This window comes from Lactuca sativa, chromosome 8, assembly GCF_002870075.4.
Source record: "Lactuca sativa cultivar Salinas chromosome 8, Lsat_Salinas_v11, whole genome shotgun sequence".
In the NCBI taxonomy this organism is placed as follows: Eukaryota; Viridiplantae; Streptophyta; class Magnoliopsida; order Asterales; family Asteraceae; genus Lactuca; species Lactuca sativa.
Window position 1 is genome coordinate 243670737 of NC_056630.2, and position 27489 is coordinate 243698225.

Genomic DNA, 27489 nt, shown 5'->3' on the forward strand with positions numbered 1-27489 from the left:
GTAACAACCCAAAAATCATGACTAAAAATTTCTTTAAAAACATTACTAAAATCATATTTATAAAAACTGTATCATAAGTCATAACATAAATTCTCGAGTATTAATTCAAAACATAATATCATTATCAGAGTCAAACATTCCCAGGCTAACTGACTATGATGTGTGCACTGCAATCTTTCCCGAGCTCCTCTTTTGAAAACTGAGTACCTGAAACCAAAACTGAAAACCATAAGCACGAAGCTTAGTGAGCTCCCCCAATCTACCACATACCATGCAATAACCTATAAAGCACATACTAGGCCTTGCCCACTGCATCGGACCGAGGTCCGGACTGACTGGGGCCTTGCCCCCTGCATCGGACCGAAGTCCGGAATCTGACTGGGACCTTGTCCCCTGCATTGGACCGAAGTTCGGACTAACTGGGGCCTTGCCCCCCTGCATCGGACTTAAGTCCGGAAACTGACTGGGACCTTGTCCCCTGCATCGGACCGAAGTCCGGAAACTGACTGAACATAGCATAGCATAACATATCAACTAGCATGAACACATATACTGCATATTGCATCGGGCTGTAGCCCGGAACACATAACACATAAATCCTGTCTGAGCCACGAAGGCATCAAACATACTAACTACTGCATCGGACCGAAGTCCGGAAACTACTGCTAACTGAACGGGTCGGCATTGTGGCCTTAGACCCGTTCCTACTGGAAGGAAACTCACCTGATACTGCTGAACTGCTGCTGCTAATCCCTTTGACTGCTACCTGACCTCTGACTTCGAACTGCTGCTCCACTAGCTCCTCGAGCTACCAATATCAATATAACACTTAGTCCAACTGACCTCCAAACGTCAACTAAGTCACCTCTGGTCAAAGTCAACCTTCTGGGTCAACCCTACTTGCCGAGTCCACCTAATGACTCGCCGAGTTCATATGCTCAGGGTCTTTCTATTCGCGACTCGACTCGTCGAGTCAGTCCATGACTAGCTGAGTCAACTATTCCCGAGTCCTGACCTGTCCAACTCGCTGAGTCTCCACACAACTCACTAATCTGAGCCTTGACTCGAAGGGTTTGGGGTTTCGCGACTTGACTCGCCGAGTCCATGAACAGACTCGTCGAGTCCAAGGCAATCTTCAACAGACTCGCCGAGTTGTTCATCCAACTCGTCGAGTTCATCTCCATCTTCATACTACTCGCCGAGTCCACTCAAAGGACTCGCCGAGTCCATTCAGTTTGATACCACTATTGCTACAATTTTTTTTGGCTTTTAGCGAATTGGTGTTATTGAATTGGAACACTGTTGGGTATATTCTATGCCCCATGGCACACGTAAAAACATTTGGCCAAAAGCCTTCCACACAAACTTTGAAGTCAACAAAGTAAACCCCCAAATAACACTCACACACAAAAAAAGGGACCATGATTGATGAACCAATCATCTTTCTTGTGGAATTTTCCATGCAACTTCTCCCTACCAAATGTATTCCACTTTGCTATTATTCCACAAAAAACAAAAACTACTATCAGGATTGCATAGACTAACTATCAGTGTTGTGAAGTATACTTAGCTTAACTTGTTAATATTTTCAATTTATTAGTTCTTATAAGTTACAATGTTATGTCCTGTAATTTTTAAATATATACCAACACCAAAACATAAGAGATTATGGTTGATGGAAGAGAAAAAATGAAAACAAATTTGATGTCCTTAATCAATGCCAGAAACTATGAATGTCATGACAGATACTTTCATTTCAATTCATAGAATACCACTTCCCAAAGAATTTCTACATTACCCATCAGCTTTCATTTTATCCTTGTTTGTTCCTCTAAATTACTTTTTAATGTAAGTAAATACAGTATGATGTAGAGATGACAATTCCAACCCATTTATAGAAAAATGGGTTTGATTTAGGTCATTCTTTATATCTAATTGGTCAAACAGGTCAGCCCGGTTCCAAAACTCATTTAAATGTGTTAAAGTTTGTGAGCTGTTTTAATAACCAATTAATATTTTACTTCTTAAAACACAATTTTAATAAGTTTTCTTAAAATATTTAAGGCATTCCAGTAAACACTTATGATATTTTAAAACACACATGCACTTAGAAGAAGCACTGATTTTGTTGTCTTTACAAGATTTACAGGTTATTAAATTTGAATAAAACTATTGATGCATGCTAGAACTCATATCTTTAAAGTTGTAATTCATTTTAGTTGCAACTAGTGCGGTCTCTAATATGTCTAAGATGCAATATTTGTGTTGATATTTACAAAAAGTTGATTACATGAAAATAAACTGTCTTTTTTCTGTCAAAAATATACAGTAAAAAATGATATTAGATAACTAATATCCAGAAACTTGTATTTTGGTCTTGGGGTATTTTTCTTTTTCTCTTAATCAATATAAGTGGTTGTTGGTTATTCCACATGACATTCGTAAATGTATTTGGCTTATTGGCCACAATTTATTAATTTTCATGGAAGACTTGGAAGTCAATGAATACATCCAAGCCTATTTTTTGTTTTCTCTAGATCGAAAGAAGTGCTTTTTAGCCAAGTCTATCCCCCTTGGAAGAAGCAAGTGTAATTGCAATAAAAAAAAAAATTTTAAACAATTAAAAAGGAATTGAATATAATATAGTATTTGGCAAGATTACTATTATATTAGAAGTCACTACAAAAGACTTGGAAGTCAATGGACAGTTTGTAGCCACAAACTGGTATTTTTTTTCTATGCCCCAAGGAAAACACAAATGTATTTGGCCACAAGTATTTTTCACAAAAGAAATTTGAGTCAACTTCTCCCTAACAAGAAAACAAATATATTCCTCTTTTCTTAATATTCCATTAAAAACGAACCTAGTATCAGGATTGCATCAGTCTAATTATCAGTTGCACGAAGCAAGTATATTTAGCTTAACTTAATTTAATATTTATCAATTCTTATTATATGTTACAATGTTAAGTACATATTCCATAACTTATATTTTGTAACTTTTACATATGTATTATAACAGATCGTTCAAACTGTATTTGTGATTCCACCCATGCATGGCTCATACCCCATAGATCATTCAAACTGTATATGAACAACAATCAATTTTAGCTCAAATGGTAAAAACCACTTACATGAGTTTCCTTTGTTGCAAAATAGGAGATAAAAAACTAGCTACCAACAAGCTGGTTGGTTTGAATAAAGAGAGGATCAAGTTTTAATTCAATGAACTTGATATCAACAAAAAACTATTAACTTGATTTTGACATATAAAGGTTTACAAAACTAACTTTAAGTTTTTGAATATTCAGCTTTAATAGATTATGAGGAGACATACTCTCATGTGGTAGAAGCAACTACTTTGTAATAAGTTATCAGTCTCACAATATAAGAAAGATTGAATTGCATATGATGGATCTTACTGCTGCCTATTTGTACGCCTCCCATGATACCAATCTTTTATATAAACCTCCCTCAAAGATTTAAACCACCATAAACATGTAAGATGGGATCTCAAAAACACTTTGATCAAACTAAACAAGTCATTATATAGACTAAAACAATATGAGCGTATAGTGATATTTGTGGACATAAGGATACAAAAATTGTTCTAACACAACTTTATTTGAATAAGAAATATTCATTGGTAGTTTGCAGCACATTTAAGTGTGATTTAAACAAGTCATTAGTATATTTTGCTAATCATACAAGACTTGATATCTCGTTCTCTGTAGATTTAGTTTGTTGGTCCGGAAGTATCACATCAATGTACATGTATATGTATTTTAGTGTATCTATATGTATATCAATGTATGTGTGTGAGTATTTGTTGGTGTATCAATGTACATGTAATATACTAATATGTCTACCAATGGATCCTACAAACGTGTTTAACTTTAACATCACCCGTAATATTGTTCTTATGAGACATGACAAACACACATTTCATAAAGGAACAACATAACATGTCAAGTGTACTAACCTTTAGAAGATGTTGCAATCAGCATAATTAATGCTTGAAACTTGATACAACCACTGAGACATCCAATATGATCAACAAGTCACCTGAAACACCACAAAAGCAATCAACAAAAATGCTTAATACCACCAAACTCAACAACAACAATTACCAGCATATATGATACCATTGCATTCTATTTGGGAGAGAATAAATAGTTCACTTTCTTGGTAATTATGATAAACAAACAAGCTTACTCATTATAATTATCAGATAATAAATTCATTCTACTTACTGTATATATGATCTCTAATTTTGGTATATGTTCAAAACAAAACGAAAGAAGAAATGCATAAAAATCATCACTGCAAAAGTTAACTTGAGGAACAAGTTTAGGGACACTAGAAAGCATATAATGTAAATAATGATCCAACCAAATATTCTGTCCTTTCTTGTTTACATAAATCCTCCCAGATACCGTTGAGATACGTTGCTTAACATAGAAATTAATAAGATGAATTATTAAAATCATATATATACATGTTATCCTTTAGAAGAATGATATAATAGTTAAGTATGTGATCTTGCTAACGTATATCATCATTAAGTAAATTAAAACATTAATAAATAGAAATTACAATTTCAATATATATATATCATCTATCATTTTCTTGAAATTTTACCCAATTCTAAAGGGATTCCCGGGATTTTGTTTCTGTTGCTGTTTTGTTGTGTAATTGTTTAAATCTTTGTTTTCTTCTATTTTTTAAAAAACATTACTGTAATGATTATGAAACTTCAAGTGTTCCCATATCTTTGCTTTATAAATGTGTTCTTCAACTACAACATCTCTTCAAAGTTATAACCAGATTTGACAGTTACCCATGTTCTTTATCTGAAATGTATTACATCTGACTCGGAATAAATAATTCTATGTGGAAGAAGGTATGTAAGACAATGACTTTTGTAACTATTAATCTATTAACTTAAATACTTACACTTTGGTATTTGGTAATTTATTTAATTACTTATTTATGTTTTATGAATATATGTAATTGAAGTAGAAAGTAATTGTGGTCAACAAGATTTTCTTCTATGGTTACAGCACCAGTTATTTTCATGTTTATTGTAGCATTTGAGCATCTATTCGTTTATCTCCAAAAATCAAATAAATTCATATCAATTTTACACTTGATCGTTTGGTATTCAAAATCAAAGAAGAAGAACCAACTCTATACCTATGATATCATCTGGCTAGAACATGTCAAAATAGAACCTAATGTGATAATATTGGAAGTAAGTACACACATACATGCTGGGTTTCCTCATAACTATTCCCCCATCCTTGGATAAACCAAATAAAATTATACATAAATAAATTGATACATCATTTGTAAGAACTTTCATGGAATATGAAGAAGAACCAATTCTATAATTATGCAGCATTGCAAGAAATGTTTTTTTTTTTCCAATGCTGCAGCAACTAATACTCTAGGGTTGATGTGTACTGATCAAAATAAGTGATTGGTTGGTTGATATAATATGATACAAGCACTTGCGTAAGCACCAAAGGATCTACTAAGAAGCAGGGGAGATAATTTAGTATAAAGCATTTGCTACAGATTATATTTAGCATTGGGAGCTGCAAGTGTGTTGCAGAACAAGGCCATCAGGATCATTTGAAACATATAAATATATAAATGCATCATTTTTAATGATGCTAAATTTCAATCTTCTCTGTGTTATGGGTCCCAACATGTGAAAATTAGGTCAAATAGAAAAAAGAAGGAAAAAAAAACTTACGAGGTTAATATTGTCGACAACGACTGAGGAATGAAGGAGAGGGATGAATCAACAATTGATGGCTTTGGATTTTCCATGTCCTCGCCTCTTCGCTGGTAGTGACGGAGGATAGGGTATGAGAACGCGATCGTCGACGGAGGAATAAACAAAAGGAGATTTTGGGGGAAATTGTGTGTGGCCCACGAGTCTTCTCGCTGTAAAAAATAAATTTTGGCTCATTTTAATTTTGCCTATTTTGTGGTAATATTAAATTTTATTCGTTCATCATTTTTTATGGTTTTTTATATTTTATTAAATTTCATAGTAATTCACTTTCTAAATTTAAAATTTCTAATTGGATAATTCAATCATATTTTAATGTCATTAAATTAGGAACAAAATTAACGGATGTTTTTGGTAAATATAATTTCTATATCTTCCTCGTTATATTTGATGCGACATTAACCTCTGATGATTCTTTTGGTCTTCTGCTGCTGCGGAGATCTGCTAGTCACAATCAGAGAGATGCGTTAGAGCCGTCCCAGGGACTGTGCCTCGGGAGCGGACACCGATGATCAAGTTAGATTAGCTGATAGATCTGAGATGGTCCTACATAGCTGGAGAGAACCATCTTGGTGCTAGTGGTCGTGTATGGTTGCTGATGGCGGCGGGCGGCGGCTGAGCCACCCGGCATGTGTATAGTGTGGCGACTAAGCTAAGGGCAAGATCCCCCTCCATGGAGGAGGTACTGTTCATTATATAGGGGACAATTAGGTCAAGGGGAATTAGGTCAGGCCTTGGGCCCGCCTAATTCAGGCCCAACTAGCAAGGAGTTGGGCAAGGCCGCCCGGAGGCGCGCGGGCGGGGCTGGTGAGTGCGCACCAGGAAAGACTGGCAAGGGGCGTTAGGCAAAGGAGCGTCGAGCCGGGCCGGCAAGAGAGTCCCCAACATGGCTGGCAAGGGAGCACCAGGAAAGGTTGGCAAGGGGATGCTAGGCAAGGCTGGCAGGAGCGCGCCAGGCCAAGCTGGCGCTTTAAAGTGGTCTAGGCCATGCTAATGTACCATATATCATCAAGTCCCCCCAGTCTGGTGTTATTGGTACGCGGCCAATGACATCGGACTAGAACTAGTCATATAAACAAGCAGGAGAGTCCCCAGCGAGGCTGGCAAGGGAACGCCAGGCAGGGCTGGCAGGAGCGCGCCAGGCCAGGCTGGCGCATAGAGCAGTCTGGGCCATGGTAGTGGACCATATATCATCAAGTCCCCCCAGTCTGGTGTTATTGGTACGCGGCCAATGACATCGGACTGGACTTAGTCATATAAATTGTGCGTCATCAAGTCCCCCTAGTCTGATGCGATTGGGTTGCTGACAATTGGATCGGACTAGATAAAGCACCAATATATCAAAGAATAGAGAGAACGTTTGAACCTCGCCCACGAGAGTCGTGGGGTTGCGTGATGAGCCAAGCATTACTTATGTAGCCTTGACTAGATACTCCTTCGTTGAGAGGAGTGCGAGGTTGCTAAAGAGTGTTATGCGACACTAATGTCGATAAAATGTCTGGCCAGTGTAGCTAAGGAGCGTAAGCTCGCCGTACAGTCTCTAAGACCGCTATTCGACATGATTGTTGTGGTATTCATGCACATATGGAATATCACCAATATCTGTCTACATAGTTTGCATTAATAACCATCTTGAAGGTATTTCTTGCTTGGGCTACACCTAGTTGGATTCCCCCCAGTCTGATGTGGGTAGAGTAGGTAGCCGCGTCAGACTATGTCGTTGAACCAATAAACCGTAAGGTTGTTGACCATAATATAAGTGGCAGAGATTTTGAGAGCTGGGCGATTAGGTTGCTAGCGAGGGTCACGTAGTGAGACTATTGTCGATAGTCAGACAACAGAACTCCTGAGGAACAGGCAGTGAGGCTATATGTAGGAAATATGCAGTAAGACTGTTGCCGAGAGCCAGGCAGCAGAGGTGCTAAGGGATGAGCGGTGAGGCTGAGGTATGGGTTGCGCAGCAAGACCGTTTCCGAGGGCTAGGCAATAGTGATGCTGAGGGATACACAGCGAGGCTACAGGTGGGGTTACGCAGCAAGACCGTTTCCGAGAGCCATGAAACAGAGATGTTGTGGGGTACGCGGCGAGGATACAGGTAAGGTTGCATAGCAAGACCATTTCCGAGAGCCAGGAAACAGAGATTTTGTGGGATACGCGGCGAGGCTACAAGTAAGGTTGCATAGCAAGACCATTTCCGAGAGCCAGGAAACAGAGATGCTGAAAGGTAGTAGGTAGCAGGGCCGCTGTCAAGATGACCTTCTTGCTGGAGAGTAACCTCACTATAGCAGGTTGTAGTGTAGATAACACTTCATCGATCATCCGAGCACAAGAGAACCATGATGATTGTGAGAGAGGAAGCACCGAGATCATGGTGTTAGTCACGGAATAAGCTTGTGATGCGCGACTTAGGAGAATAGCTCGGGCTTAGCAGCCAGCGAACATGGAGATGTCATGAGGGAAGGCATCGTGTGTAACAGATCGAGTTTGGTTGCTAACGATCGTTAATAGATCACGCGAGAGAGCATCGCGTGGAATGGATCGGGCTTGGCTTCCAGCGATCGTAGATAAATCACGTGGAAGAGCATCGCGTGGAATGGTCGGAGCATGTTGCTATAATGGAGTCGGGCTGAGAAGCCAGGCGACTTGAGGCGGTGGGTACTGAACCTCGCATGCGGAGCTTGCCGCTATAATGGAGTCGGGCTGAGAAGCCAGGCGACTCAAGGCGAGGGTACTAAACCTCGTATGCGGAGCTTAGTGGCCAACAATCTATGTGTCTGGCCCGGGTGATCAGCTCGTGTTGAAGTGTAATGGCATCTGATGCTTTGCTACATCACTAGTTTGGTGATTGGTGCCTCGCTGTCTTGGCTATCTGTCGAAGGCTATGCAACGATGCTACTTTGAGTTGTATAATGTAGTTGTTATCGAGTGGTGCACAGCGAGACTGCCGTCGAGAGCTGGTCAACATGGCCGCTGAGAGCTGAGCATCGAGCTGCTAGCGATACATGAGCAACATGACCACTGAGAGTTGGGCAACGAGTCTCCCGAGGATTGAACCACGAGGCTGCTCTTTTGATCTGGAATATTGGTGTCACCCTAGGGGTGCACTGTCATGGACAACATCAGCTCTTCCGGTACACTAACTTTGCCCATTCGGAGTAAAAATTACTTCTGCATAGTATCGCAGCAACCCTACCCCCCCTTTTTTTAGAGGAGGCGAGGAATAGAAACGATGGATGCATAGTTGCAGGAATTTGGGCAACACAGCTACTGAGAAAAGCTAAGTGACCCAAGTACCAACAAAATCTGGGCAGCACAACTGGCACGACTGCTGGGAGTCAGGCAATGTAACTGCTGATGATTGGGCTGCGCAACCGCTGGGAGTTGAGCAACGAGACTAGCAGGGGCCAGTCAACATAAATGGTGAGGGTTGAGTAGCAAGACTGCTTGAAGTTGGTCAACATAGTTGTTGATAGTCGCGCAACGTAGCTGTTGATTGTTATTTCGAAATGATTCACTAGTAGTAGTAGCGTATTACTCTTCTCCCACCCCCCCCCCCCTTTTTTTTTGGAAAAGTTGTCGAGAGTTTGAGTCGCAACGCATTTTGATGAGCGAAACTTGCGCTGCGCATGTAACGCCCTGTTCTAAAAGTATTCGTTCGTGAATTTCAGAAACCAAAGCTAGGGGTGTTTTGGTCATTTATGGGATTGGAGTTTATTTTGAGAAGGTTTTGGGGCTGAGACATGCTGCTAGAAGCGTAGGGCTTCTCGCCACCTTTCTGTGGATATAAAGTTCATCAGAAACGGATTTAGAATGAAGACGTTATGACACTTTGAAGATTTGGCAATAATGGACCTTATGGAGAAAAGTTCGCATGGAAGGCCATGCATGCATGTTTGGAACACGCGTGGGTACGCCCAGCATACTGGGGCAACTTGGTCGCGGATGTTCAAGGCGTATGCCCAGCGTACATGGAGGTACGCCCAGCGTAAGCTAAAAGTCATGAAACCCTAATTTTTGGGTTGAGCACTATATAAAGGACATGTTGGCTTCAACCCTAACCCCATTTCAGCCTCCCCAACCTCAAAAGAAACCCTAGAGCATCCCTACCCTCATTTTGTGAGATCTTGACCTTGGAGAACCCATTTTTGATGGTTTAAAGCTTGGAATAGAAAAAGAAGAAGGTTGGCAAGGAGGAACCTTGGAAGCTAGAGCTTGTAGATCTGGGTTAAGTGCTTCATTTCATACCTCTTCAAGGTAAAAAGTTTTGAGCTTGATGATTAATCTCTTAGATCTCCTTTGGTTCAAGTTTATGGACTTTTTGGTCCCAAGATTGGGTCTTTGAGACTTAAGCACGTTTCTAAGACCAGGGTTGCCTCCCTTAGAGTCAGATGAGTCCCATAAGCAGTAAAGTTCCAACCTTTATGGTCCTATTAAGTCCATGCATGAAATCTAGTCCCCTTTATGGAAGTAGAAGATTATTTTGGGAGTTTGAGTTGGTTTGGGCCATATAAAGTCACCAAGTCAGTGACTTTATGGCTTAAGACATGGAATAAGGCTTGGATATGAGTTTGTAGCTTCTAAATCGGGGTATTAAGCACATATTAGAAAGTTGACTTAATGGGGATGTATGTTGGGCATACAAGGAGGTACGCACGGCGTACAAGCCATCAGCCAGTACGCTCGGTGTGGGCTGTGCTTAGTGGACCATCATGAGTCAGTGATTATGGGCCAAGTTTATGTGTTGAGCATAGGGTAAGGCCCAATGTAGCAAATTAGGCCATTAATGGGCCAATAGTGGGCTTGGGAAGCCTACCTGATGTTGGACATTTTTATATTATGTTTTGGGCCCTAGTTATGGACCATTATGGGGTAGGGGTAAAATGGTAATTTTACCCTAAGAGTGACTATGATATTGGGCTAAGTGATATTGTGATCTTGGTAGCTCGGGGAGCCGAAAAATCAGCAGTCGGGGAGTTTCCAGTCAGCAGTAGAGGGTTATCAGCAAGTTCAGCAGTGCAAGGTGAGTTTTCCCTTTGTGTGGATGGGTCTACGGCCACAATGTCGGCCCATGTAGATATGAGTAGGAAGACCCATGGGTTAGCCCTATGCACGGTATGCCAGGATGATATTTAGGACCAAGGTCCGAATACTGCTTTCTTTGTGCCTTAGGAGTTCTAGTTGTTTTTCACTAACTAGTAAACGAATATATTACGTTACATATTGCAAGGACTAAATAATTTTAGAAGGTTAGGTCTAGCTCTATTTCGCAACTCATGTTTGAGTCTAACCGTTGTAGGTTAGGATCTCTCATTCGAAGAATTATCTAGTCTGAGTGATATGTAATTGTATTCGCGAGCTAGTTAGGGAAAGATAGCAGGAACTTCTTATGCAGCTGATGGCGGAGAGTGGGATGGTGATTTCCCTAGGGCAAGCCTAGGAAGAGAGTAGCGCGTGAAGCATTAGTAGTAGTATTAGGGACTTGGTGGAGTCGAGGCAGTACTTGAGGAAAGTACGGATAGATGTGGAAGGTAGTATGGGCCTGTAATACTGAAAGCAGGGAATCTGTACTCGAATCAAGGAAGCCTGAGATGAATCCAGGAAACATGTAGTGTTTGAGATTCCTCTAGTTATGTACAGTATTCTGATGTTGTTATGATGTGTTTTTCAGAATGATGGTTCTGTTGGATTAGTGTCTAAGTCCATAACTATTTTGGTATGTACTTGACCCGATGGTGCATGGTCCTTTTGGGTTGCCTTCACCAAAGCAACTTGATTGGAGAAATGAATAAAGAGAGAGAGGATAATATGATTTATTAATATGTTATAAGAATAATATATTAAAGGAGAAATCATATTTGTTTAATTAATATTGGTCGATAATTAATTAAGAATTAGTTTTGTGATCGAATGTAATTAATTAAACTAGAGGGGCTGATTTGTAATTATGTGATAGTTACAAAATAAGGTAAGGATTATCTTATAAGGGTGGTGAACGAATTTAAGGTTGGAAAGCCTTAGAATTCGAGTATGATAAGGATTCAAGGATTATCTTATTGGTTGCTTAATGGATAATCAACTAGATAAGGATAATGACTGAAACCCTATCTTTACACCTATATAAACACCACTAGGGTTATGAATTCGTGTATCCCTTCCCAAGAGGTGCCAAATACGAATTCTAACCTCCCTCCTCTCTCCTTATACCTTCTCCACTTGCTTATGGTGTTTGTAAGCCATTAGAGGAGTGACACTTGTGACTCTCTGCTTTCCAAGGTCAATTCAAGGAGGAATTGGATTGTTATTGCTACATAACAATCAAGGTATGTTCTTAAACCTATTTACATGTGAATTCTGATTTCCATATGCTAGTATTAGGGTTCAAAGTCTTGGATTCAAAGTATGTACAATAGAGAAACCTAGATCCGAGCTTTAGGGTTTGTATGAGCACATAGGATGTCTTATGACCAAAACCCATCAGTGGTATCAGAGCCATGATTGGTTTCTATTGTATTGATGCTTGATGTAACTGAAAATCGTGTTTTGGCCTCACTGTTCGACCTGACTCGGCGAGTCAGCCTTACTCGGCGAGTTCCAGAGGGTGACTCGGCGAGTCGGTGCGTCAGACAGTGCTTATCTCGGGATTTCTTGCTGTTTTTGCATTGGGATAATTACCTTATCATGTTAGATTAATATTAATCCGATTATATGATATATTTGACTATAATTTTAATCTAATTGAAGATATTTATCAATTAATAAGATAATTGTTTCCTTATAAGATAATTGATTAATTATTTTAAGTAAATTGATAAATTGTTTTGCAAGAAATCATCAAATATGGATAATTATGTGATTAAATGTTAATTTAAATTATTTGTTATTTGATCCTTGTTGTTGTGAAAAGTTTCATATTTGGCCCTTTAGGTTTTATAGTTTAAAATTTGAACCCCAAAAAGTTTTGTTGTTTTGAAATTTAAATAGTTGAAACCCTAATGTTTTGAAAAAGGTTTCAAAACTTGCCCTCAAGTTTTGGAATTTAAATTTTGATTAAATAGTTTAATTTTGATGTATATTTAAATTCTAAACCCTAATGTTTGAAATGTTTCAAAACTTGCCCTCAAGTTTTGGAATTTAAAAGTTGATTAAAAGTTTAATTAAGAATGTTAAATTCTAAAACTTTATTATAGTTTTGAAAAAGTTCAAATCACACCATTATGGTTTTATTAATTAATTAAGGTGTATAATTAAAAGAGATTTAATAAATCCATAAAAGTTTAGGCTTACAATTTAAGTGAATTAAAAGTATAATTGTTAAATTGAACCACCTAGTATTTTAAAAGTTGTAAAATACACCCTATACTATATATAACATTAAAAGTCTAACATTATATATATGTATAACTAAAAGTCAGTCTTACCGTTAGTAGGCCTCATTCACGAAGCTGGTCTATAAGGGGTGTTTAAGGAAATTGCCTATAAAATGGCGATTGAATAGGTATCCACTCTTACCCACCGCACTCTTGACTAGTGGAGGGTCGTTAGCCGAACGGGTAGGATAGGACGAAACCTTCCATTATAAGTATAATGAATTATCAAGTAACTAAATGTTTTATAAAATTCCCAATCTTAGTTACTTAGGCAAAAGTGAATTGATGCAATTCCATGAAATTACACTTTGTGCCCTTGCGAAGACGTTAGTGGAGCGTGTGTGGTTAACCGGCACACTAAATGGGTCTAAGCAAAGGTAGCAAAGGGTGACTCAATGTTTGTCATAGTTCGGTGGAGCGTGTGTGGTTTACCGGCACATCGAATAGGTGATTGTAACATGTGAGGGCACCATGTAGTTTGCATGGTTATTCACACCCGCTTTGTGATCCTCGGCATCCCAGTCACAAACAAGAGGGGCATATCGAGATATAAACATGCCATTGAAAGTTCAATGTATCTCAAAGGATCTAGGAGTTTTCATATATTTAAAACTTAAAATTCTTTTTCGTTTTTCATGGTGGAAATTAGTGAATCGTCATTCACTTACCTTCAAATATTCTGCAATTAGGGTTACGACATCCCTCTCCCGAGTTGTAGAATATTGTGTTGGGTCCTAGCCTTAGTATCTCATTTGGGTGATTTACTAAGGACTCATTCAATCAACTAACTTGAATTCGTTTTCTCCCGTATTATAGATGTCAAAATTCGACAACTATGGTCTTCCCAAATCCCGTGGAACAAGCATTCCACATGAAGATGATATTCCACAATTCGATCGAGGATCAAGAAATCATGCTTCACTTCCTCCTCCTCCTACAATTATTCTCCCTAACCCACAAGATTGTAAAATTGAAAGGTTCAATATCACTCGAGCCCTATTGGCAAGTAAACATAAAGAAGGAAAGTCGGTGTGTGCACACGTCCTAGGGATGAAGTCGCGCATTGATAGACTAATAATGATGGGATCCGTTGTTAGTAAAGAGATGGCAGTTGATTGGGTTCTTCAGTCACTTCCCAACTCATATAGTAAGTTCGTAAGAGAGTACTATATGACGAACCACAACGTGACCCTTATAGATCTCACCTATATGCTTATTGCTGCCGAATCAGCAATGGTTTGGCGCAATAGAAAAGCAAAGTTGATTGGTGAATCTGCCTTCAAGACCTCTATGGATATAGACAATGGCAATGAAAGACATGCAATGATCGAAAAGGTTGATCATAAGAGAAAGGCGATGTCTGAAGTAGTTCCATATGTTGTTCCAAAAGAGTCAATTTGCTTTTATTGCCAAGAGAAGGGGCATTGGAGACGAAGTTGCCCTAATTACCTAAGAGATCTAAGAGATGGGAGAGTCAAAGGTATGACTGCGCTTCAGGTAAAATCCACTATCTAACTCCATTAAGTTCCTATTCATTGATTCTTAATACATGATGTAATAAGATTACATTTGAGTGCTTTGTAGGGTCGGTGAAAAGAAAGGAAGCTTGATAAGAGAGCAAGATGAATCTAATCACAAGAGATGGATATCCATCGCATGGACTTGAAGATTAGATTTTGAGCTTAGAAAGTTATGATAGAGTTGTTAGAAATTTTCTTTTGTACATAGTTTTCAATGAATTTTGCATTGTAAGGACAAATTTTTCCGCTGCTTTTATAAATAAAATAAATTTTGTTTGACTTATTTATTTATTTGTTTATTTCCTTACAATGAAATCGATGTTCGAATATTTCTACAACGAATGGATATGATTCTTAGTTATGGAAATGTCAAGAATTTACCAAATAGGGAAAGTTTCTCATCGTCCAAAGTTTCAATTGGATAGAAATTTGGAATCAGACAACTTGGTTGCATGATGAATGAGAAATTCATATTTGGAAATTAGACCAATTCGTTGACAAAGTGTCAAGTGAAGGACTAGGAGATCAAGTACACAAAGTAGTGTGTTGATCAAGTTCACCATAAGAATAACAAAGATATTCGTCATGATTTACTAAAGGCTTAGTAAATATGATTATACTTACAAGATTAAGTGTAATTCTGAATTGATTAAAGGGTTTAGATCAATAGCAGAACGAATAAGAAGAATCAAGCAGGCAGAAAGATAAAAGTTTCTCCATTCTAAGAAGAAGGGAGAGTAGCTTTTATGCTTTATGATATGTCTTAGTGATTAAGAACCATATCTCAATTGATCCTCTAAGTGAGTCTTAGTACAATTGTATGTCTAAGAAGAGGAATCAAGAATTGAAGAAATGGTTAAATCAATAAGTCAATCATACTTCGTTCCAATAATAAGTCTTAAAGTTAAGATTGTGACAATGAGTGAAAAGTATTAAAGGTTTATAACATTCATCAAATGTGGGAAGTTGTGATGTCTTGAATAAGACAAAGGCCAACCAGTACCAATTTATGAAGTGTTTTGATAAAAACTACACTATTTGTTTGTCAAGAAATGGTTAATGACAAGAGAATCTTATATGTCAAGGAGTCAGTGGGAGTCTTAATGGTCTTGAAAGGTTTCAAGAACAAATCAAATAAACCTTATCGATCATCACTAGCACACGAGTTGAGGTTCACAACCTATCGTGTTGACATTATTTTGATTCTGTGCCAATCCAATCGAGTTAATTATGCATGTGAGTTCTATGAGTTCTCATTTTGAACGCATAAAAGGCAAAGCACCTTAATCAATGAAAGGTACATTGATAGGAAAGGGTGAGCTGCTTAAATACTTGGAAGACATGGTGGGCAGCTGTGCTACCATAAGGCAAGAAGTCAAGATTAAGAAAGCTCGGTCCATATGAGTTTGAATTTGTCATAAACTTTGGTTTTAACAAATTCACATGGATAGGAACATTTACACCGTTTAAAATCTAAGTGTCATAAGATTTCCTCCTTCATGAAAATGATTGTGAGGAAATGCTTTCACTAAGAAAGATTTTAAGAAGATAGTGATTGTAAAATTGCATTCTCGAATTCAATTATGGTTACGGCATCCCTTTCCATAATTTGAATTGTGAGGTTTGGCAATTAGTCTTAATTGTTTAGACACACATATGAACTATCGAAGGCAAAGGTGTATAAGTTCAAGAAGCATTGATAAAGGATTATCAAAGCACTAAGTATTAGAAACATGAACTTAAGAAATTCAATAAGTATTGTTTTCTGAAAGTTAAAATGTTTATGAATACATGTCGAAGCTAGTGGGAGCATAAGTGTTATGTTTTATAATAATCATCATGATAGTGGGAGCATAAATGTTATGATTGCATGATTATTAAGGAAAGTATTGCAAGGTTAGCAATATTAATTATAGAAAACAAGAGTCATACTTTGCAAAGTTGTAAGAGTTGAAAGGTTGTTTTACTATAATTAAGGGAGAGAATATTATGCTTCATTTCAAATCTAAAGGATTAGGTTGAGAAATGTTAATAAATTTAGTCATAGGTACAAAGTGTGTTCTTAAAATTTCGATTATGATTACGGCATCCCTCTTCACAATTCGAATTTTGAGAACATAGCAAATAAAACATTATGCGTCGTGTCCCATACGCTTCGGGTATAGGATCGATTGCAAATGCTTAATGTTTGACCATTCTAAAATTTTCCAAATCACGAGCGCATTTAGAGGGAAAAGGGACTAGAATTGGTTTTGACTAAAATAATTAAACAACTATCAAAGGACAATCCAAGTTCGACGAAGATTGGTCGCTTGTGAATAGTTGGAAGTATAGTATTGGAAAATATGGAAATGTTTCCATATTGGATGGACCGTATCGACATCATTACGAATAGATAAGATTCTATTAAGAATGAGTTGTCATATGGAACATATGGAAGTGTGTCCATATTGGGAATTGAATATTGAGAAATCCATGACTAGATTAGAAACTTCTATGCAAAAGGATGTTCAAAGAAAGTGCTTTGAGTGAGAGACATCACATCTATGGAATTGTCTTGTAACAATCTCCGATAGAAGATTTTGTAATATCATTGGCAATAGTCTTTGTGACTTTGGTGCAGTGACATTACGAAAGGATAAGTTGCATAGAATGATTAGAATCTAGCATATTCTATAAGTGGCAAATATTTGATATTCTTTCACTTATGAAAAGGATTTGGAGTGTTGAAATGAGAATGATTGGAAATGTGTTCAATGTGATCTATTTCACAAAGTAAGAACCATAGGTAAACATTGTGTGCATGCTAGGAGCATGGGACAAGTGTTGTAATTCAAGTAAGAAGTTGATTACCCGAAACGACAAATAATGAGTAATCAATATGGTGATAAATAAAAGGTGTTTTATTTATGCTCAAAGGTTTGAGGCCATATGGGATTAGTATTATTCTTGTGTTTCACATTTGCATGTTTTGACTTCCAGAATAATTGAGTTTATTAAGAATAATCGAATTATTCAAACGGGCCACAGTCGTTCATATGTTGGAAGTAGATATGAATGAAGACTGTCGTGAATTGGTGTGTGGATTGTCTAGAAAAGTATTAGACATAAGCAAATGTTTGCTGCAACGTTCATGAGTGCTTGTGAATGAGATTTGAGCATTGGATTAGACCCACGCTCACTTGGATCACTCCATGAATTGTATCACGAGTGATTGGTGAGACGATAACATCCTATATTCTTGAAACCAAGATGTGTGAGTTGTATCTTGCGAATCGGTTGCACATTGATAATATGTAAACGCACCAGTAACTTGGTGTTATAAAACGTATTGTTGTGTGTAATTCGGTGCGTGAGTACAAGCAAGCATTGTATCAAAGTTTATCCGTTCCTTTTATCCAAAGTAGGATAAAAGCGATATCTTTGGGCCCCTCGATGGTTTAGTGATGACAAACGTAAATGCTCGGCCGGGCTAGGGCTAATTTGATTTGTTCAATTAGTCTGTCGTCATAAATCGGAAATCGAGATATAGTACAAAGAGAATGATTTGAAATCATATCTCATATGATATCTAGAATGGAGGAATATATGATCCCTTATCAAAGGACACGCGTATTTGATATGATCAGAGTTGACAGCGGCTTTGGAAAGCTACGATTGCAGATCGGGATCTGAAGTCATACGCAGAATAGTTATTAGACTTATCCAAGTGGGAGACTGTTGGATTAGTGTCTAAGTCCATAACTATTTTGGTATGTACTTGACCCGATGGTGCATGGTCCTTTTGGGTTGCCTTCACCAAAGCAACTTGATTGGAGAAATGAATAAAGAGAGAGAGGATAATATGATTTATTAATATGTTATAAGAATAATATATTAAAGGAGAAATCATATTTGTTTAATTAATATTGGTCGATAATTAATTAAGAATTAGTTTTGTGATCGAATGTAATTAATTAAACTAGAGGGGCTGATTTGTAATTATGTGATAGTTACAAAATAAGGTAAGGATTATCTTATAAGGGTGGTGAACGAATTTAAGGTTGGAAAGCCTTAGAATTCGAGTATGATAAGGATTCAAGGATTATCTTATTGGTTGCTTAATGGATAATCAACTAGATAAGGATAATGACTGAAACCCTATCTTTACACCTATATAAACACCACTAGGGTTATGAATTCGTGTATCCCTTCCCAAGAGGTGCCAAATACGAATTCTAACCTCCCTCCTCTCTCCTTATACCTTCTCCACTTGCTTATGGTGTTTGTAAGCCATTAGAGGAGTGACACTTGTGACTCTCTGCTTTCCAAGGTCAATTCAAGGAGGAATTGGATTGTTATTGCTACATAACAATCAAGGTATGTTCTTAAACCTATTTACATGTGAATTCTGATTTCCATATGCTAGTATTAGGGTTCAAAGTCTTGGATTCAAAGTATGTATAATAGAGAAACCTAGATCCGAGCTTTAGGGTTTGTATGAGCACATAGGATGTCTTATGACCAAAACCCATCAGGTTCTACTCCCTAGACCAGCAGACTGCAGTTCAGGTGATGGGGAGGGATCAGGCTCGGGCTCTGGATTCGGGCAGTTAGACGAGCAGACCAGGGAGTTAATCTCCTTAGAGATTATGCGCATCATACTTGAGTAGACTCCTGTGATCTTCGGTTTGGTCAAGGAGGGTATTCTAGAGCTAATGGATGAGAGGTTTAGTGCTTTCCGTACTAAGATGGTGACCATGATGGGGCCGCACACACTCACCTTTCGAGAGTTTAGGGCATGTGGAGCTTCGGACTATCATGGGGATCGGGAACCCCATTGCGAGTACTAGATGGGTGGCAGGTGTCACCAATGCATTCCGCACCAGCAGACAACAGGTGTCCCAAGGGCAACAAGGTTAGGCTTGCGTCCTGTCTTCTGAAGGACAGAGCATGTGACTGGTTAGAGGAGGTTGGGAGAGCCATTGGTGATGATACTATGTTGGATATGATGACCTGAGTGACTTTATGACCAGGTGTAGGGCCGAGTTTGCACTTGTTATTAAGGTGCAGCAGCTTGCGAGGGAGTTCCAGGATCTCCAGCAGACGACTGAGACTGTGGTAGAGATTACCGCCAAGTTTAAGGAGAGGGCCCTTCTCATTTCGCAATATGTGGCGGACGAGGAGATGAAAAAGGCCCGATATTATGAGATTTTGCGGAGTGATATCCGCCAATTTGTGAGCCGCTCTAGCTGCAAGATGTTGGAGGACATGATTGTGAGGGCTTGTGAAAGGGAGATTGACTTGTAGATGGAGAGGAAGAGGAAGCTAGAGTCGGTGTCTGGCGTAGTGGGTTCGGGCAAAAAGCCCAAGACAGATTCCAGAGGGAAGGGCCAGTAGGGTCGAGGCCGCTGTGGCAAGTGCGGCAGGGGACATAAGGGGTCGTGTAGGGCGGGTAGTTCGGGCTGTTTCAAGTGTGGCCGAACCGGACATGTCAACATGGATTGTACAACTACTACCACCACCACCGCAACATCTGATCTGATTTGCTTTCCCTGCAATCAGAGGGGACACAAGAAGTCCCAGTATCCGAGTCTAGCATCAGTAGGACAGGTAGTGGCACCCGCGCCTACCACTTTAAGGATTACAGACAGCCGTCAGGGCTGGGCTGAGGCACCAGTAGCAAAGAGCAGAGCCTTCCAGTTAACAGCAGAGGAGGCACGAGCAACCCCTAACGTGGTTACGGGTTTGTATCTTCTCCATTATCTCTTTATTATCTCTGATTATTACTCATGTTTTGTGTTTATTTATAGGATCATTCTTAGTGAACGGTATATCGGCCATGATATTGTTTGACTCAGGGGCTACCCAATCTTTTGTGTCGCTCGCACTTAGCAAGCGATTTAGTAGAGCTCCGAGGGAGCTAGATTGCCCACTTGATGTAGAGATAGCAGATGATAGGACTATCAGAGTCGTGAGGGTTCATAGGGGTTGTACACTACGGTTATTTGATGAGTAGTTCTCAATAGATTTGGTTCCCATTCCCCTGCGAGGGAATAAGGTCATAGTGGATATAGATTGGTTGAGCCCCAACAGGGCAGTGATTGATTGTGAGCTTCAGCTTATGAGGGTTCGCACTCCTAGTGGGGTAGAGCTAGTGATTCAGGGTGAGAGGCCACAACGCGGATCGATTCTCTGTTCGGCAGCAAGAGCGAGGTGTTACTTTCAGCAGGGTTGCGCGGGATACGTCGCCTATGTCATGGATACCCGGGATAAGGGTAAGGAGACAGTGGATGATGTACCAGTGGTGAGAGAGTACCCAAATGTATTCCCGGAGGATTTGCCTGGGATACCTCTGGAGAGGCAGGTTGAGTTCCGGATTGACCTGGTCCCTGGTGCTACTCCGATAGCTAAAGCACCATATTGGTTGGCTCCTTCCGATATACAGGAGTTATCTACACAGCTACAGGAGCTGCTAGACAAGGGTTTTATCAGGCCGAGCAGTTCACCATGGGGAGCCCCGATCCTATTTGTGAAGAAGAAGGACGGGTCGCACCGTATGTGTATAGATTACCGAGAGCTGAACAACGTAACGATGAAGAACCGTTACCCACTCCTGAGGATAAATGATTTGTTTGACCAGCTTCAGGGAGTATCTTAGTTCTCCAAGATTGATCTTCAGTCCGGATATCACCAGATGCGGGTCAGAGATGATGATGTGCAGAAGACCGCTTTTAGGACCCGCTATGGTCATTATGAGTTTGTGGTGATGCCGTTTGGGCTCACCAATGCTCCAGCCACGTTTATGGACCTCATGAACCATGTATGCAGACCGATGCTGTATTGGTCTGTGATAGTATTCATTACTGACATCTTGGTTTACTCCAAGACTCAGGAGCAGCATGAGGAGCACCTAAGGGAGGTACTAGAGACACTGAGGAGGGAGAGATTGTATGCGAAGTTCTCCAAGTGTGACTTCTAGTTGCGCGAGGTGTAGTTCCTTAGGCACCTTGTCAACCAGAAGGGTATATTGGTTGACCCGGACAAGATAGAGGCAGTGATGCAGTGGGAGACTCCGAGGTCTCCAACTAAGATTCTGAGCTTCTTGGGTTTGGCAGGGTATTACAGGAGATTTATCCAGGACTTCTCCAAGATAGCAATTCCGTTGACCCGACTGACCAAGAAGTCGGTGGTTTTTCATTGGGTTCCTGAGCAGTAGACGCCTTTGAGACGCTCAAATAGTGACTGTGCGAGGCGCCAATTCTCACCCTGCCAGAGGGAGTAGATGACTTTGTAGTCTAGTGTGACGCTTCAATCACATGTATGGGAGCAGTGATGATTAGCGGGGGCATGTGATAGCTTATGCATCGAGACAGTTGAAGCCTCACGAGGCTAACTACCCGACGCATGATTTGGAGCTAGGGGCGGTGGTGTTCACCCTTAAGATTTGGTGGCATTACCTCTAGGGGGTCTGGTTTACATTTTACATGGATCACAATAGTTTGAGGTACCTCATGGATCAGCCGAATCTGAACATGAGGCAGCGTCGGTGGTTAGACGTGGTTAAGGATTACGACTATGAGATCCTTTACCACCCGGGCAAGGCCAACGTAATGGCTGACGCCCTGAGCCGCAAGGCGACATCAACCTCGACTCGAGATATCTGTCTGAGGATGACAATGATTACTCCATTACTGGAGCATATCCGAGGGGCGCAGGTCGAGAGCCTAAAGGAGGAGCGTTGGAAGTGCGAGAGGATTACAGGCCAGGTGGCCTCCTTCGATTACGACAGTAGAGAGTTGTTGACCCTACATGGGAGAGTTTGGGTGTCGTACTGGGGAGGAGTGTGGCAGGTATTGATGGATGAGGACCATAATTCCGGGTTCTCCATCTATCAGGGAGCAACGAAGATGTATCGGGACCTTCACCCAGACTACTGGTGGCCCTGCATGAAGCGGGACGTCGCCTGGTACGTTGAGAGATGCCTGACCTGCAGGAAGGTCAAGGCGGAGTACCAGAGGCCGCATGGAAAGATGCAACCATTTGATATTCGTGATATTCGTGTATAAAAGTGGGAGGATATTACTATGGATTTTATCACTAAGCTTCCCAGAACCGCACGTGAGTCGATTCGATATGGGTCATCATGGATCGGTTGACCAAGAGCGTGCACTTCATACCGATCCAAGAGAGCTTCTCGACCGAGAAGCCGACTGAGACTTATGTGTGAGAGCTAGTAGTACACCGCGGGGTGGCATTACCTCTAGGGGGTCTATTTTACATTTTACATGGATCACAATAGTTTGAGGTACCTCATGGATCAGCCGAATCTGAACATGAGGCAGCGCCGGTGGTTAGACGTGGTTAAGGATTATGACTATGAGATCCTTTACCACCCGGGCAAGGCCAACGTAATGGCCGACGCCCTGAGCCACAAGGCGACATCAACCTCGACTCGAGATATCTGTTTGAGGATGACAATGATTACTCCATTACTGGAGCATATCCGAGGGGCGTAGGTCGAGAGCCTAAAGGAGGAGCGTCGGAAGTGCGAGAGGATTACAGGCCAGGTGGCCTCCTTCGATTACGACAGTAGAGAGCTGTTGACCCTACATGGGAGAGTTTGGGTGTCGTATTGGGGAGGAGTGTGGCAGGTATTGATGGATGAGGCCCATAAGTCCGGGTTCTCCATCTATCAGGGAGCAACGAAGATGTACCGGGACCTTCGCCCAAACTACTGGTGGCCCTGCATGAAGCGGGACGTCGCCTGGTACGTTGAGAGATGCCTGACCTGCAGGAAGGTCAAGGCGGAGCACCAGAGGCCGCATGGCAAGATGCAACCATTTGATATTCGTGATATTCGTGTATAAAAGTGCGAAGATATTACTATGGATTTTATCACTAAGCTTTCCAGAACCGCACGTGGGTCGATTCGATATGGGTCATCATGGATCGGTTGACCAAGAGCGCGCACTTCATACCGATCCAAGAGAGCTTCTCGACCGAGAAGCCGACTGAGATTTATGTGCGAGAGCTAGTAGTACACCACGGGGTGCCTGTCTCGATGGTGTCAAACCGAGATGTCCATTTTACTTCCAAGTTTTGGAAGCGGTTTCACGACAAGATGGGTACTCGTCTCCACTACAACACCGCTTTCCACCCCCAAACTGACGGATAGAGCGAGAGGACGATTCAGAATCTCGAGGACATGCTTCGGGCATGTGTGCTAGATTTCGGTGGCAGTTGGGATACGTTCCTTCCGTTAGCAGAATTTTTGTATAACAACAGCTACCACTCCAGTATAGATCGACCTCCATTTGAGATGCTCTATGGGAGGAAGTGTAGGACCTCAATCTGTTGGGGCGAGGTCGGTCAGAGGGTTATTAGGAGTACGGAGGTAGTACTCAATGTTGGATTAGTGTCTAAGTCCATAACTATTTTGCTATGTACTTGACTCGATGGTGCATGGTCCTTTTGGGTTGCCTTCACCAAAGCAACTTGATAGGATGAATTATGGAGAGAAAGGATTAAATATGATTTATTAATATATTATGAGAATAATATATTGTTTAATTAATATTAGTCAAGAATTAATTAGTAATTAGTTTTGTGACTAAAAGAGATTAATTAAACTTAAGGGACTGGAATTGTAATTATAAGATAATTGCAATTTGGGCTATGGATTGTCTTAAATTAAGGAGTGGACGAATTCTATGGGGAAGCCCATGAGGAAATCGTCCAAGGCCTTAATTAAAGGAGTTTATGGGTTGCTTAGGGCTTAAGCATCCAAATTAGGGTTTCCTTGTTAGATAACCCTAATAGCCTCACTATATAAAGACCCCTTATGACCAAAAAACATGGAGAAGACTTCTTCTAGGGTTAGAACACGTTTTGGGCAGCCTCCATCCTCTCTCCTCTTCATCCTCTTGCTTATGGTGTTTGTGAACCATTAGAGGAGTGACATTTGTGACTCTAAGCTTTCCAAAGTCAATTCAAGGTGGAATTGGGATTGTTATTGCTACATAACAATCACGGTAACATCTTAAACCTAATTATATGTTAATGTCGATTTCCATATGCTAGAATTAGTGTTTATAGTCTTGGATTCAAAGCATGTACAATAGAGAAACCTAGATCCAAGCTTTAGGGTTTGTATGAGCACATAGGATGTCTTATGACCAAAACCCATCAGTGGTATCAGAGCCTAGATTGGTTTCTATTATATTGATACCTTGTATGTTGAAAAAATTCGATTTTTGTGGTTCTGCATGATGGACTCGGCGAGTCCCACTGTGGACTCGGCGAGTTGCCCCCTACTCGGCGAGTCCATGGGGGTACTCGGCGAGTTCGAGCATCAGATGGAGCTATTTTCGGGATTTCTTGCTGTTTATCTTTGAGATACTTGCCTTTATCATATTAGATCAATATAAATCCGATTTTATGATATATATGACTATATTCTTGATCTAATTGAAGATATTTATCAATTAATAAAATATTTGTTTCCTTATGTGATAATTGATTAATTATTTTGATTAAATTGGTAAATTGTTTTGCAAGAAATCATTAAATAAATCAAATATGGATAATTATGTGATTAAATGTTAATTTAGATTATTTGTTATTTGACCCTTGTTATTATGAAAAGTTTCATATTTTTCCCCTTTAGGTTTTATAGTTTAAATTTGAACCCAAAAGTTTTGTTGTTTTGAAATTAAAATAGTTGAAACCCTAATGTTTTGAAATGTTTCAAAACTTGCCCTCAAGTTTTGGAATTTAAATTTTGATTAAAAGTTTAATTTTGATGTATATTTAAATTCTAACCCTAATGTTTTGAAATGTTTCAAAACTTGCCCTCAAGTTTTGGAATTTAAAAGTTGATTAAGAGTTTAATTAGGAATGTTAAATTCTAAAACCCTAGTAATGTTTTGAAAAGTTCAATTTACACCCATACAGTTTTATTAATTAATTAAGGTGTATAATTAAAAGAGGTTTAATAAATCCATAAAAGTTTAGGTTTACAATTTAATTGAATTAAAAGTATAATTGTTAAATTTGACCACCTAGTATTTTAAAAGTATAAAATACACCCTATACTATATATATAACATTAAAAGTCTAACATTATATATATGTATGAGTAAAAGTTAGTCTTACCGTTAGTAGGCCTCATTCACGAAGCTGGTCTATAAGGGGTGTTTAAGGAAATTGCCTATAATATGGCGATTGAATGGGTATCCACTCTTACCCACCGCACTCTTGACTAGTGGAGGGTCATTAGCCGAACGGATGGGATAGGACGAAACCTTCCATTATAAGTATAATGAATTACAAAAGTAACTAAATGTTTTTCAAATTCCCAATCTTAGTTACTTAGGCAAAGTGAATTGATGCAATTCTATGAAATTACACTTTGTGCCCTTGCGAAGACGTTAGTGGAGCTTGTGTGGTTTACCGACACACTAAATGGTTCTAAGCAAAGGTAGCAAAGGGTGACTCAATGTTTGTCATAGTTCGGTGGAGCGTGTGTGGTTTACCGGCACATCGAATAGGTGACTGTAACATGTGAGGGCACCATGTAAATTTGCATGGTTATTCACACCCGCTTTGTGATCCTCGGCATCCCAGTCACAAACAAGAGGGGCATATCGAGATTTAAACATGCCATTGAAATGTTCAATGAATCTCAAAGGATCTAGGAGTTTTCATAGATTTAAAACTTAAATTTCTTTTTCATTTTTCATAGTGGAAATTAGTGAATCGTCATTCACTTACCTTAAAATGTTCTGCAATTTGGGTTACGACATCCCTCTCCCGAGTTGTAGAATATTGTGTTGGGTCCTAGCCTTAGTATCTCATTTGGGTGATTTACTAAGGACTCAATCAATCAACTAACTTGAATTCGTTTTCTCCCGTTTTGTAGATATCAAAGTTCGACAACTATGGTCTTCCCAAATCCCGTGGAACAAGCTTTCCACATGAAGATGGTATTCCACGATTTGATCGAGGAACAAGAAATCATGTTTCACTTCCTCCACCTTCTTCAATTGTTCTCCCTAACCCACAAGATCGAAGAATTGAAAGGTTCAATATCACTAAAGCCCTATTGGAAATGAAACATGAAGATGGTAAACCCGTGTGTGACCATGTTCTATGAATGAAATCACATATTGATAGGTTGATAATGTTGGGTGTGTCATTCCCGGATGAGTTGGCTGTGAATTGGGTTTTTCAGTCACTTCCTGAATCATATAATGAGTTCAAAAGAAAGTATTATATGATGGATCATGACGATAACCTTATTGACCTAACTTACATGCTGATTTCTGCTGAATCAGAAATGATTTGGCGAAGCAATGGAGTGTATTTGTTGGGAAAGTAAACCGACCATGCTTCCGAGGACATTCTAAGAGAAGCGACTTGCGTTTGCTGCCAAAAGAAAGGGCGTTGGATACAAGTCTGCCCAAAGAGCCTGAAGATTCCAAAGATGGGAGAGTCAAAGAGTATGGCTGTGCTTCGGGTATAAACTCCACTATCTAACTCCGTTAAGTTCCTATTCATTGATTCTTAATACATGATGTGATAAGATTGCATTTGAATGTTTTGCAGGATCGGTGAAAAGAAAGGAAGCTTGGTGAAAGAGCAAGATGAATCTAATCACAAGGAATGGATCTTGATCGCATGGACTTGAAGATTAGATTTTGAGCTTAGATAGTTATGATAGAGTTGTTAGAAATTTTCCTTTTGAAATACATAGTTTTCAATGGATTTTGCATTGTAAGGACAAATGTTTTCCGCTGCTTTTATAAATAAAATAAAT

The 27489-nt window shown here is 39.7% G+C and overlaps 1 protein-coding gene across 2 annotated transcripts in view; it reads right to left on the reverse strand.

The window, feature by feature from the left end:
- Positions 1 to 27489, reverse strand: part of LOC111911331 (receptor-like protein EIX2) — a 259032-nt gene that overhangs the window by 160820 nt on the left and 70723 nt on the right. Inside the window, exons 1-2 of one of the 2 annotated variants that reach the window (XM_052766805.1) lie at positions 5762 to 5908; positions 3983 to 4065 (exon numbers count right to left, since the gene is read on the reverse strand). The gene's annotated coding sequence lies outside the window, so the exon portion shown is untranslated. Of the gene's footprint in view, positions 1 to 3982; positions 4066 to 5761; positions 5909 to 27489 lie in introns of those variants that run through there. The other variant, XM_052766806.1, reaches the window with a different exon arrangement.